General features: G+C 44.4%; 1 pseudogene; it reads right to left on the bottom strand.

Moving 5' to 3' along the window:
- Positions 1 to 677: 677 nt before the first annotated feature.
- Positions 678 to 794, bottom strand: LOC126163468 (5S ribosomal RNA; annotated as a pseudogene).
- Positions 795 to 12566: the final 11772 nt, after the last annotated feature.

Here is a 12566-nt window from a genome sequence, read left to right as displayed (position 1 = left end):
CACAAATAGAGTAAGAAATGATTCATGGAAGGACTGATTTAGCTTATAGAAAAGTCAAAATAACCTTTTGTAAAATTAAAAGCAGGGGTAGGAACATTAAGTGCGCAATGTGAATTCCAGTGTTAAATACAGAGGAGAGAGAAAACAGGTAGAAAGAGTACACTGAAGGCCTCAGTAAGGGGGACAATAGCAATAGCAGATAAGTGCGAGAGCTACTGCAGAACACCTTGACATGTCATGCATCCAAGCAACTGACAGTGATAATATACAGAAGAATGAAATAGAAAACTGAGGATCAGTTAGATGACGATCAGTTTTCCTTTCGGAAAAGTATAGGTACCAGAGAGGCATTTCTGATGTTGCGGTTCATAATGAAATGCGAGGGCTTATTTGTTACAATATAATTCTGACACGGTCACTGAACCTCAGCAGCTATGTTCAGAGTTTTACGTTTCTTACCTGCCCAGGTATCTAAGCACTCCGTCTTCAGGCCACTAGTGGCCCATCGGGACCATCCAACCGCCGTATCATCCTCAGATGAGGATGCGGATAGGAGGGGCGTGTGGTTAGCACACCGCTCTCCCGGTCGTTATGATGGTTTTCTTTGACCGGAGCCGCTACTAGTCGGTCAAGTAGCTCCTCAATTGGCATCACGAGGCTGAGTGCACCCCGAAAAATGGCAACAGCGCATGGCGGCTGGATGGTCACCCATCCAAGTGCCGGCCACGCCCGACAGTGCTTAACTTCGGTGATCTCACGGGAACCGGTGTATCCACTGTGGCAAGGCCGTTGCCCAGGTATCTAAGGCTGCTTCTAAATATAAAGAATTAAAAAAGAAAACTCTAAATTGTAGTATGGCTCTCTATTTTATCAAGCAGTGTGAAAAACGGGGACTTGTCCCGACTTATACAAAAGCCTACATCAATTTTTCTGTATGTAAAAAAAAAAATCCAAAGTCCTTTAGACCTATCATTAAGAATATTATTTGTAATAGGATAAAAGAGCTGTACGCTAAAAAAGGCCATCTTAACGAAGAAGCATACCATTTGTACTTAAATATCACAGACACTTATGGTGTTAACTATAATTTTAATATTGACGACATGTGGACGCAAATTAACGAACATCTAGAGATTTGTAAAATAGGTATAATGCAGAAACACGAGAAGAAGCTCAGTAATCTTTTTTGTCTGCTTCCTAATGAAAAATGCCCTCAGAATACATTTCAAAAAAGCAGTCACGTCTTTCATGAAAGAATTTTAAATAAAACCAACATCGTCTTTACTGAGAATGAAAAAGTCCTGTTAGGAAAAGGACTAAAATACAATGTCAGGCCTAAACTCTCAGACAGAAATGTAAGAGAAAATATGCTTGTTGATTTAAAAATCGGTCTCGATTATAATAAAATAGATAATGCTTCTCAAGCCAGAATTGCGTATGATGTAACCCGCATGCTAGAGAAAAATGCAGCTACTTTCTCTAATGCTACGCATAACGACAGAATTTTCGTAACTTCCATTAATAATAAACTTAAAACAGCAAATGCTTTAATAACTAAATCCGATAAAGGTTGTTGTCTAGTCATTGCTTGTATTTCTGAGTATATTTCTAAAACTGAAAATTTCTTAAGTGAAAACGACATATCGGAGCTGCAATATGATCCGACTCCTAAATTACAGAAAGAAGTAAGGTCAGCCATTAACAATGCAAAATTTCTTATAAAACCTTTCCAAAAGAAACTACTCATCAATATGAACCCTCAGCCCCCTAAACGTCGGTCCCAGTTCAAAATTCATAAACCTAATCATCCAATACGTCCAATCTCCAATAGCATGAATAGCGCATATCACGATTTGGCCCGATTTCTACACGAAACTTTGAAAAAATTCTTCGTTTTCGAAAATAATTATTCCGTTCCTAACAGCCACGTTTTGGTCCAAAATATTAAAAACTTAGTATTCAGTTCAGACACCAAGCTTTTTTCCTTAGATATTAAAAATCTTTATACCAATGTCCCGGTACATGAGACGCTCATCATTCTGGAAGAAAACTTACGTCAATTTAAAAAAGATCTATCAGATGAACAGATTACTGATTTTATGAATCTCATTAATGTCGTTGTCAAGTACAACTACTTTGAATTCAACGGACAACTGTACCAGCAGTCTGATGGGCTCGCTATGGGCAACCCTTTAGCCGGCATCCTCGCCGACATCTTTATCAATTCCTTGGAAAAAAAGCTGCTTAACCATATCTCAGCCGCTTCACTAGGTATCCTTTCTTACACAAGATACGTTGATGATATTCTGGTCATCTATAACGGACCCGCCGATAGAATTGATCATATATTTAAGCTTTTTAACGACCTCCATGAAAAAAATTCTTTCACTATTGAACTCGAAAACGATAACCGCCAATTAAATTATGTAGACTTGACGCTTACAATAAAAGACAATAACATCACTTTCAATATTTTTCGAAAAGAAACGTACACTAACCAAAAGCGTGCCTGCTTCCTCTTTTCATCCACAGTCTCAAAAAATGGCCTTTTTTCACTCTGCCGTCCACCGAGCCACCTCCATACCACTTTCAACAGAAAAGTTTAATGAGGATATTAATTTACTTAAAACCATAGCAGCCAATAATAAATATACGCCTAACATAGTGGACGATATCCTAAAAAAAGAAAACTGCAAGCCCGCATCTCGTGGTCGTGCGGTAGCGTTCTCGCTTCCCACGCCCGGGTTCATGGGTTCGATTCCCGGCGGGGTCAGGGATTTTCTCTGCCTCATGATGGCTGGGTGTTGTGTGATGTCCTTAGGTTAGTTAGGTTTAAGTAGTTCTATGTTCTAGGGGACTGATGACCTAAGATGTTAAGTCCCATAGTGCTCAGAGCCATTTTTTTTGAAAACTGCAAGAACTACCACGCTCAACACCTCATGCACTGAAATTAACCCAAAAAAACGTTTTTCTGTTCCTTTAATAGGACCCATTTCCTATCAGATTCAGCGCATGCTTCGCAACAAATACAACTGCAATGTTACCTTCTCTACTAATAATAATCTGAAGAGAAATTTCATTCATAATTTGAAATCCATTCGCTCCCCTACAGAAAGTTCTGGCGTTTATAAGATCATCTGCGATACCTGCTCCTCCTATTATATAAGGGGAAACCGGACGTGCTGTCACCGTCAGATATAAAGATCATCTTTTGCGAAAGAACGGCACCAGTCGCCTAAATTCATCCTTTGCCGATCTTCTCTTAATTACTGGACACGTGCCTAAAGCCATAGGCGATAACAATATTCTGCATACCGAAAAGAAGGGGCGTAGGTTAGATGTCTTAGAGGAATTGGAGGTTTTCAAACATCTCACTCGTCATGATGGCCTCATTCTCAACGAACAGCTGCAGCTGCGAAATAAAAACTTTTTTGACTGTGTAAAGCCATTGCTTGATCTTTGATTCAGATTTCCTCATGCAGTTTACCGAAATGTTGTTTTCCTGTCACATCTTTGCTGTTTTTTTGTATGACATAACTAATGTTTTTACGTTACAAAATGTATCTCTATTTAAAGCAGATAAATATGTAACTTCATCCTGTTATTATTAATGCTTACGTTATGCCTGAATCAGCTGCATCACAACTTCATGTGTCCAATTTTGAATGTACAGTAGCCTAGTTGTTCCTGTGGCTACTAGATGGCGCTCGGAGCAACACCATGTTTACTTGCCCACACTTTCTAAAGTGGGCGCCTCACAAGGGAACCTCCCCATCGCACCCCCCTCAGACTTAGTTATAAGTTGGCACAGTGGATAGGCCTTGAAAAACTGAACACAGATCAATCGAGAAAACAGGAAGAAGTTGTGTGGAACTATGAAAAAATAAGCAAAATATACAAACTGAGTAGTCCATGAGTAACAAAGGCAACATTTAGGAGAATCTGAGCTCGGGAGCGCCGTGGTCCCATGGTTAGCGTGAGCAGCTGCGGAACGAGAGGTCACTGGTTCAAATCTTCCCTCGAGTGAAAAGTTATATTTTTATTTTCAGACGATTATCAGAGTTGAGGCACTCACACATAATCAACTTCGCTCTCCAAAATTCCAGGACATATTCAGATTTGCTTGGACTTATGCACGATTTGACGGTCTACACACGGAAAAATTTGAAAACGTTAAAAACATATGTTTTGACAGAGCACAGAGAAAACTGTGCGACTGTGAAACTGTTGCATTCATTTGTTGCAGTTTATGTGACACACTCCTATGTTTTCATCACTTTTTTTGCGAGTGATTGTCACATCCACAAGAAAACCTAAATCGGGCAAGGTAGAAGAATCTTTTTACCTATTCAAGTGTGCAAGTTAGGTGGGTCGACAACATATTCCTGTCATGTGACGCACATGCCGTCACCAGTGTCGTATAGAATATATCAGACGTGTTTTCCTGGATCAAATGTTTTCGGTTCCCATTGGAGAGGCACGTCCTTTCGTCTACTAATCGCACGGATTTGCGGTGCGGTCGCAAAACACAGACACTAAACTTATTACAGTGTACAGAGACGTCAATGAACGGACGGACATATCATAACTTTGCAAAAATAAAATAGGTAAACTTTTTGCTAGAGGGAGGAGTTGAACCAAGGACCTCTCGCTCCGCAGCTGCTCACGCTAACCACGAGACCACGGCGCTCTTTTGCTCACGTTATCCTTGATGTTGCCTGTGTTACCCACGGACTACTCAGTTTGTATATTTCGCTTGTTTTTTCATAGTTTCACACAACTTCTTCCTGTTTTCTCGATTGATCTGTGTTCAGTTTTTCAAGGCCTATCCACTGTGCCAAATTATAACTAAATCTGAAGGGGGTGCGATAGGGAGGTTCCCTTGTCAGTCTTGTAGCAACCCTTGTCCACAGTACGAGCAGCCCTTAGCGGCTCGCCATCTGACAAGTGTTCATGACGTCGCCTTTCCGCCTGAGATCTTTTTTAATATGTGACTTATAAGTACCGCATCTTTTCGAGTCAGTACAAACTTTAATTTTATTAATGTACTATATACCTAATTTTTTAGTACAGTTAGTCTAATTCTGAAGACGACGCTCATAGTAGCGTCGAAACCAGGTCAATTTTGAAACGAGGGCTTATTTGTTACAATATAATTTTGACACAGTCACTGAACCTTAGCAGCTATGTTCAAAGTTTTTTTTTTCTCTTCGGCTAAGGCTAAATCTGTTCTCTGTCATAGAGTATTTACCGAATGCAAAGAGAGGTGAGAAGCAGGGGTAGTACTGAAGCTGTGAGGTCGAACTGACCTTGGACAGCTCTGACATTCCGTGAGCCAACATTTCCAGTACGATAGGTAAAACATCAGATCGTCCAGTAAAAATAACACATATCAAGAACGTATACTTATATGGATAGGGTGTCTGTTCTTTCGGTCATGTTACCGCTTACTATCTGCGAATGACAATGAGGAGGGATTTGGGGGGGGGGGGGGGTTAGATGGGAATGATCTGATCCCCTGAGCTACTACGGATGGGTATTGACATTAAAATGTTGCTATCGAAGTACTGTGTTTAACTTTGCTAAAATTGGGTTTTATGTTTTTCCTTTTGAAAATATTGTTTTAATAAAGTAGCACTTGGCTTCTTGGCCACGTATTATATGAAAAATTACATACAACTCATTATTTAATTTGAAATAGCAAGAAAATATATGAGTCTTGGATGTGAAAGTACGCACACATTCATTAATAGTACATTTAAAACTTCACCCTGCCCACGGCTGGAATCGAACCCCGGTCTCAGTTATACGTGGCAGTGATGCTACGACGGTAGGGGACAGTAGTTTGATTATCAGCAGAGGCACGAATAACGAGCAAGGAAAATAACGACTACCAGCGTGTGTGAACGTGCCCCTGATGGCTGCGTTACTGACGAGTCGCCTGAGGAAGTCACAGACTTCCCCGCCGGCGGCCCGTGTCTGAGTCGCATCACGTCCGTCTTGCGCGGTGCGGCGGCGGCCGCCTTGCCGTGTGTATTGGCTACGTGTCGCCAAGTTTGCCCATCACGGCGGCATGGCGCGGCCACGACGCCCAAAACCGATACGCCGCGGGCCGGGCGCTGCGACCAACACGTGCGCACCGCCAGCCTGCCTGCAGCTGGCCGGGCACTCGCCTGGACACGTGCCAGCGAGTCTTACCCTCACTTTACTGTAAGAATGATCCGATACGATCAAATACAAGTAAGTACTCGATATTTTTGGTCCGATAGTGATTATTTTAGAATCGAATCATTCTCTCGATACTTATCGACATCGAAAGAAAAGCACTCGTACAGAATAAATTTTACACGGATATCAGAGTAGTTAATGAGTGACTCTTATCTCGTGTCGATGATACTGCCTTCCGCCCGCCGCACTGCCCTTCGTCCGCCGGATCTGCTCATCTGTTCGTCGGCCATATTGTTTCTTGCGGTTTGCAGTATTGCATTGCGGGTTTCTTGTCAAACATTTGTTAGGTTTCATTTTGTCATAGTTCCACCGTAATCTAAAATGCGGACACCCTTTCGTAAAATGAATTACATATAGGCAAGTACAAACAGCTTATAAAACAGTAAAGTTTTGTGGCAAGGCGTCCGATTTGTTTAAATACGTCCGTGCTCACGGAATGAAACAATGGAAAGTCAGCAGTGCCTCTGAGCATGACAAAACAAGCTAAAGATGTGTTTGAACCTAATAATAATTTTCTCTTGATATCCATATAGTAGATATATCTTTGGAGCGAGCATTCAGATGTACAGAACTAATCTTGTGTTGTCAACTTACGTTGTCACCGTGATCACGTGATCTCGATACGGTGCAGATTGCTCCACAAAGAGTATTGTAAATTTTTACTGTCATTATATCGCTAGTACAGGCAGATTCGCTTCGTAGTTGCTTTGGGTATAGTATAGGCGTTTTGTAAACGTCTTAAAATTCGAGCTTGTTAATTAGAAAAAAGGCGTTTCTTAGCTTCGAAGAGCAAAAATAAATGGTCATACGTAACGCCACCGCCACGTCAGCGTGCATTTACACTGTACGTCAAGTCAAAAAAATGGCTCTGAGCGCTATGGGACTTAACAGCTGTGGTCATCAGTCCCCTAGAACTTAGAACTACTTAAACCTAACTAACCTAAGGACATCACACACATCCATGCCCGAGGCAGGATTCGAACCTGCGACCGTAGCAGTCGCGCGGTTCCGGACTGCGCGGCTAGAACCGCGAGACCACCGCGGCCGGCGTACGTCAAGTCAGAGCATAGTTTCGCAACTGAGGAACTAACAAAGACAACATTTATTAATGGCCAAAGCAAACTTCATAACGTTTTAATTGCGTAGGCTTCCGCGGCCAGAGTCTGTCGACATAAAAGTTTTTTGAGTGTCGTCCCACGTCATAATGTATAAAACTACTGCTGCTGGAGAAAAAATGAGTAGACCCAGAAGAAGGCCGCTGCAACCGTGGCCGAAACGTTGATTATTCTCCTGCAGCAGTAGTTTTATACATTATGACGCTGTACCATACCAAGAAAACTTTTATGTCAGTTCGTAACGTTTTGTTTGTTAAAGTGCTGAGGAGTGAAGGAACATCCCAAAACATCGACGTTTATTTGCTAGGGAAAGTATATACATGTAAACACCTCAAACAATAGCTATAAAGTAATAAATGTAACCTGTTTACCTTACGCATTTTTCCCCTTACTGAACTAATAACCTCATAAAGTACTGCCGGCCGTTGTGATCGAGCGGTTCTAGGCGCTTCAGTCCGGAATCGCGCTGCTGCTACGGTCGCAGCTTCGAATCCTGCCTCGGCTTGGATGTGTGAGATGTCCTTAGGTTAGTTAGGTTTAAGTAGTTCTACGTCTTGGGGACTATTGACCTCAGATGTTAAGCCCCATAGTGCTCAGAGCCATTTTTTTCATAAAGTACTGTATTTTTCTCCTTCGTTAAATCCGACTTTTTCTCTTGAAACGTTATTTAATGAAAATTGCTTCGCTGACTTATGTTCTTATTTATACATTGTACGCGCCAGCTCTGCTCTCTTATTGTAAAAAGAAAATAATTTTACAGTTTCATATACACTCCTGGAAATGGAAAAAAGAACACATTGACACCGGTGTGTCAGACCCACCATACTTGCTCCGGACACTGCGAGAGGGCTGTACAAGCAATGATCACACGCACGGCACAGCGGACACACCAGGAACCGCGGTGTTGGCCGTCGAATGGCGCTAGCTGCGCAGCATTTGTGCACCGCCGCAGTCAGTGTCAGCCAGTTTGCCGTGGCATACGGAGCTCCATCGCAGTCTTTAACACTGGTAGCATGCCGCGACAGCGTGGACGTGAACCGTATGTGCAGTTGACGGACTTTGAGCGAGGGCGTATAGTGGGCATGCGGGAGGCCGGGTGGACGTACCGCCGACTTACTCAACACGTGGGGCGTGAGGTCTCCACAGTACATCGATGTTGTCGCCAGTGGTCGGCGGAAGGTGCACGTGCCCGTCGACCTGGGACCGGACCGCAGCGACGCACGGATGCACGCCAAGACCGTAGGATCCTACGCAGTGCCGTAGGGGACCGCACCGCCACTTCCCAGCAAATTAGGGACACTGTTGCTCCTAGGGTATCGGCGAGGACCATTCGCAACCGTCTCCATGAAGCTGGGCTACGGTCCCGCACACCGTTAGGCCGTCTTCCGCTCACGCCCCAACATCGTGCAGCCCGCCTCCAGTGGTGTCGCGACAGGCGTGAATGGAGGGACGAATGGAGTCGTGTCGTCTTCAGCGATGAGAGTCGCTTCTGCCTTGGTGCCAATGATGGTCGTATGCGTGTTTGGCGCCGTGCAGGTGAGCGCCACAATCAGGACTGCATACGACCGAGGCACACAGGGACAACACCCGGCATCATGGTGTGGGGAGCGATCTCCTACACTGGCCGTACACCACTGGTGATCGTCGAGGGGACACTGAATAGTGCACGGTACATCCAAACCGTCATCGAACCCATCGTTCTACCATTCCTAGACCGGCAAGGGAACTTGCTGTTCCAACAGGACAATGCACGTCCGCATGTATCCCGTGCCACCCAACGTGCTCTAGAAGGTGTAAGTCAACTACCCTGGCCAGCAAGATCTCCGGATCTGTCCCCCATTGAGCATGTTTGGGACTGGATGAAGCGTCGTCTCACGCGGTCTGCACGTCCAGCACGAACGCTGGTCCAACTGAGGCGCCAGGTGGAAATGGCATGGCAAGCCGTTCCACAGGACTACATCCAGCATCTCTACGATCGTCTCCATGGGAGAATAGCAGCCTGCATTGCTGCGAAAGGTGGATATACACTGTACTAGTGCCGACATTGTGCATGCTCTGTTGCCTGTGTCTATGTGCTTGTGGTTCTGTCATTGTGATCATGTGATGTATCTGACCCCAGGAATGTGTCAATAAAGTTTCCCCTTCCTGGGACAATGAATTCACGGTGTTCTTATTTCAATTTCCAGGAGTGTATTTGGCCTCACTTGTATAAGAATACTGAATGGAAGAAATATGCAAATTGTCAAGCAATATTTGCAATTTGTTATGAAAATAGGGCATAATATAAAACGGAGATGAAGAAGAAACAAAATCCCAAAATCAACTACTATAACACAAGTGAGCGCGGACAAAGTAGGTAAATTCACTTCGCTACCGTCAAACGTTTCTTCCGGAGAAACCTCGACCTATCGTGATGTGATGGTCCTTTGGCAGCCTGGGTAGATGCCTCCATTTGAAATGAACTGTGTGTGAATTCCTAAGGGACCAAACTGCTGAGGTCATCGGTCCCTAGTCTTACACACTTCTTAAACAAACTTATGCTACGAACGACACATACACCCATGTCCAAGGGAGGACTCGAGCCTCCGGCGGGAGGTGTCGCGCATGAAATGAACTTTGAAATATTTTGACGTGATGTGAATTGATGTGACGTGGCGTGACGTCTAATGTCGATTGACCTTCAACAAACAACGTCGTCTCGAGATAACGTGACCGTTCTAACTTGACAAGACCACACAACGCAGTGCTCACCCCGTAGATATTTCTATTATATGTCAGTATCCTCGGATACAAAATTGTTATATCTGTGCAGATTTATCTTTTATAGTATGAGTCGCTCTTTTAACGTTTCTCAGTAATTTTATTTTATACACTATGTAGTTACGAATAACTACCATTTGAATTTCAAAATTACAAGATAGTTTGAGAAAATAATATGTCGAAAATAAGATTAAAACGTCTAGTGGCGGGAAGTTTTAGCTTCCGCCAAATATACAGAAAGTTTAACAATAACTTATCGTCACTGCAACAACTGCGCCTAGTAAATAATCAGTTTTAAAAGCAGATGCAACTACGACTCAGAACAGAAATAAGTTGTCTCCTAAATATTTACAGCGATTGAACTTTTTGAGAAACATTTTCAAACTGTGAGTTTTCTGCTTTAGATTTGTTAACAATAAAAAATAAAAGAATATGTTGACTACATAAAATAAGCAATCAAGTAAAATGTCGTATATACACTCCTGGAAATTGAAATAAGAACACCGTGAATTCATTGTCCCAGGAAGGGGAAACTTTATTGACACATTCCTGGGGTCAGATACATCACATGATCACACTGACAGAACCACAGGCACATAGACACAGGCAACAGAGCATGCACAATGTCGGCACTAGTACAGTGTATATCCACCTTTCGCAGCAATGCAGGCTGCTATTCTTCCATGGAGACGATCGTAGAGATGCTGGATGTAGTCCTGTGGAACGGCTTGCCATGCCATTTCCACCTGGCGCCTCAGTTGGACCAGCGTTCGTGCTGGACGTGCAGACCGCGTGAGACGACGCTTCATCCAGTCCCAAACATGCTCAATGGGGGACAGATCCGGAGATCTTGCTGGCCAGGGTAGTTGACTTACACCTTCTAGAGCACGTTGGGTGGCACGGGATACATGCGGACGTGCATTGTCCTGTTGGAACAGCAAGTTCCCTGGCCGGTCTAGGAATGGTAGAACGATGGGTTCGATGACGGTTTGGATGTACCGTGCACTATTCAGTGTCCCCTCGACGATCACCAGTGGTGTACGGCTAGTGTAGGAGATCGCTCCCCACACCATGATGCCGGGTGTTGGCCCTGTGTGCCTCTGTCGTATGCAGTCCTGATTGTGGCGCTCACCTGCACGGCGCCAAACACGCATACGACCATCATTGGCACCAAGGCAGAAGCGACTCTCATCGCTGAAGACGACACGTCTCCATTCGTCCCTCCATTCACGCCTGTCGCGACACCACTGGAGGCGGGCTGCACAATGTTGGGGCGTGAGCGGAAGACGGCCTAACGGTGTGCGGGACCGTAGCCCAGCTTCATGGAGACGGTTGCGAATGGTCCTCGCCGATACCCCAGGAGCAACAGTGTCCCTAATTTGCTGGGAAGTGGCGGTGCGGTCCCCTACGGCACTGCGTAGGATCCTACGGTCTTGGCGTGCATCCGTGCGTCGCTGCGGTCCGGTCCCAGGTCGACGGGCACGTGCACCTTCCGCCGACCACTGGCGACAACATCGATGTACTGTGGAGACCTCACGCCCCACGTGTTGAGCAATTCGGCGGTACGTCCACCCGGCCTCCTGCATGCCCACTATACGCCCTCGCTCAAAGTCCGTCAACTGTACATACGGTTCACGTCCACGCTGTCGCGGCATGCTACCAGTGTTAAAGACTGCGATGGAGCTCCGTATGCCACGGCAAATTGGCTGACACTGACGGCGGCGGTGCACAAATGCTGCGCAGCTAGCGCCATTCGACGGCCAACACCGCGGGTCCTGGTGTGTCCGCTGTGCCGTGCGTGTGATCATTGCTTGTACAGCCCTCTCGCAGTGTCCGGAGCAAGTATGGTGGGTCTGACACACCGGTGTCAATGTGTGCTTTTTTCCATTTCCAGGAGTGTACTTAGCATTACTTCATTCGCATAAAAAATTTAAAAAGTATCGACGTGAGTAGATATCGACAGTTTTGGAGTTCTCATACAATTAGTACAGCAAGGCGACTTGTGAACTACACATCTGAGTATCTATCGATACTTTCATAATACCGCAACATCCCTACTCGATTGTGGTTATGCACTGGTGGTTTGTTTCGAGAGCACACGACGACAAAGCTATAAGCGCTCACACACAGTCACATTTACGAACCATTTTAGTTTGTATATTTTGTGAATATCTGTGGAACACGTTCAAACCTTATGGCGGAGATAAATAAACTTTCATGTTTGACAATAACTTTGTTATTCTTTCAGAGTCGACAAAAGAATTGTAGCATCAGTTAATCAAAATGCGTAGGGTCTTGAAAAGAACATGATATTTATCTGACAACAGGAGTCGATGATAAAACAAATCTTGATTGGCTTAAAGTTCCGATTACAACGGTCATCATCAGGAAACATAAAATTGTTTATGCAGTCTGTGTGGTATCACTTGAAAAAAATATTACCGTTCCTTTTCTTTCATGTCC

This window comes from Schistocerca cancellata, chromosome 2, assembly GCF_023864275.1.
Source record: "Schistocerca cancellata isolate TAMUIC-IGC-003103 chromosome 2, iqSchCanc2.1, whole genome shotgun sequence".
In the NCBI taxonomy this organism is placed as follows: Eukaryota; Metazoa; Arthropoda; class Insecta; order Orthoptera; family Acrididae; genus Schistocerca; species Schistocerca cancellata.
The sequence above is the reverse complement of the archived record's forward strand: the minus strand, read 5'-3'. Positions and strand labels throughout refer to the sequence as shown.